General features: G+C 36.6%; 1 pseudogene; it reads right to left on the reverse strand.

Annotated features, from left to right (window-relative positions):
• The window catches only part of LOC104750649, a 6,773-nt pseudogene extending 4,176 nt beyond the window's left edge, over positions 1–2,597 (reverse strand).

Genomic DNA, 2,610 nt, shown 5'->3' on the forward strand with positions numbered 1-2,610 from the left:
AAAAAAAAAAAAAAAAAAAAAGAAACATAAATGCATCACGTTCTGTGAGAAGTTAAAAAAAAAAATCAAATAGGAGAGCAACAAGATCAATTATGTAAAGACCAACCTTCTCGGTAACGGTTCTCCAATATTGTTTTCTTGTTCTCTTCAAAGACGTCACTAACAGTTTTCTCAATATCTTCAGCTGAAACTACAACCCCTTGTTCCAATATATAACATCAAATGAAACTATCAACGTAACTTCGAGTACTTGTCGTCACTGGCTTAATAATATACACTTAGTGCTCATGATTGCATCGGAAAGATTTTCATACCGACACCACATGCTTCTTCAAATTCTTTCAGGTTGAAGCCATTAGAATCAACATCCTTAAAATACTTTAATGCAGCATCCATTTGTGCTGGTAACTTAATCTGCAGATGTGATAATACACAGGAAAACCAAAACACGTTTAGTTATATATATATATATATATATATATATGAAAAAGAGAGAGAAAAAAACAGATCATGTAAACTGATGAAAACAAACCTTAGAGGACATGATGTATTTGATCAACTCTGAACGATGCACAAGAGCTTCTGAACGATGCACAAAAGAACCTATAGGAAACCTAGTTGCAACCTAACAAAACATCATTGCCACCATTAGTAAGCTTCTACCACCATTATTGGCAAACAAACTACAGTATATTAGGGTTTAGATTAACTCACAGAGTAAAGTAGATTCCCAATAGTTCTGTCACATCCATCAGACACACCTGCCTGCACAAAAAACCTAAGAAGTCAGTAGACTTTGAGGAGAAATATTGGAGAGACGACCAATCTGATATATCAAGTTGAGTAGCGTTTCTTATGGGGTGATAAAAGAGAACCTCGTAGATGATGTCAGTGAGATCAGAAGTAATAGTTTTGCTGCGGATGTTGCTTGCGGTTTCCTCATCCAAACCAATCTTGAGGAAGAGCTCCTTAGAGTTTGCTGAGGTTTCTTCTTTAACACTCATCTTCTTCACCCTAGGGTTTTTTTACGAGAGGCCGCCAACTAAGAAGCAGAGTAAAATACGAAACAATAAAAAAATCTAGGTTTGATAAGCACAGTCACACCCCCAAAAACAGATTACAAATTATAATCACTATTAACACAAGCAAACATTAAAGCAACAACACTAGTTCAACCCAAAATTGAAACCAAAGCAAAATAAAGTACAAAAGATCATGACAGTGAGACATCCAAAGAATCTTTTTGCAATATATAAATCGAGAACTTTAAGTCGTATTAGTGATGGCGAGTAGAAGGTGAAGACGAAGCAAACGAGAGGGAGCGAGAGATTGTAAAGAGGAGGAAACGAAAACGAGGAAGAACCCTAGCTAGAGATGGTGAAGAGGATTACAAGTAAATCAATAAGAAAGGGATTAACCTCACAATTTCGAAGAAAGAGGCAGCAAATATTTACCGGAGATTAAAGAAGAAGAAGAAGATTCGGCGTAATGAACGAACGAAGAAGGGAGTTAAAAGGTTTTTACAGTTTCAATTTCAGTTTTTATGGGTTTGTAAATATATGTTAATGTTATTGTTTTTAAAGCCAAGACTCTTTATGTATAAGTTAAATGTTTTGGAATAAAGGATTTTGGATTTTGTTTCTATTAGGGGCCGTGGCAATAATGGCCATTATAAAAAAAAAACTTTTAGAGCATCTCCAATGGTTGGATACTTGGATCAAAAGTTGAAGGTTTATTATTTATTACACCTATTAAGGATCTAAAATTTTAAATTTTTAAAAAACTTCTGTAAAAGTGAAAGGTAGAATACTTAACACACAAGACATATAGAAGAAACTGAGAACTGAAGAGATTAATCTAACCGAAAGGCAGACCAAATCATCAGGAAGATGCAGCTTTAGTTTTGTGACACCTTCAAGAGCATATCCCTTGCCAGGTCTTCCATTTCCCTGGCATTTCTGCATCTGCGTCAGGACAGGGAAAGAGTTGTCCATGTACAGAGGTCCTCCCGGGTCATAAAACCAACTACCTTGATACAAACGAACAAAGAGACAGAACTATTCAACTGCTTTTCTTATTCCAATTCACCCAAAGAGACAGAACTCTCAACCAACTGCCCTAACAACAAAGCCTAGAAAATCCAACTCCCAGAACAATATGCTCAGACCACCTTTACAAAACCCAGACAGAACTCACTATCTGCTCCCTCTTAACCAACTTAAAACTCTTAATCTGCTACATTCAGTCCTTGGCTAGAATAGAAACACTAGCCTGTAGCTAAGAAGAATTAAGCCGCTGTAACTTCTTTAGTACTATCACAAACACAAGCCTTTTGCCATAGAAATGCAAAATTCAAATGTATAACATTCCCTAACTCGTTTTATGATGTATGTATCAACAAATTAAGCTACCATAAATCAAGATGGTTCCAAACCAAGCTACGTAAATGGAATCTAGTGTGTTTAAAGAGAAGAGTACCTGGGTTGTGATGATGCAGTTTCAGAGGAGTCATCATGTGGAGGAGATGATGAACTTGGAGTTTCTTCAGACTTGGTGTCATTGGCTTTCACCTAGGAAAACCAAAAGCCATGGCTACCCCCCCCCCCCCCC

Source organism: Camelina sativa, chromosome 16 (genome assembly GCF_000633955.1).
Source record: "Camelina sativa cultivar DH55 chromosome 16, Cs, whole genome shotgun sequence".
NCBI lineage: Eukaryota > Viridiplantae > Streptophyta > Magnoliopsida > Brassicales > Brassicaceae > Camelina > Camelina sativa.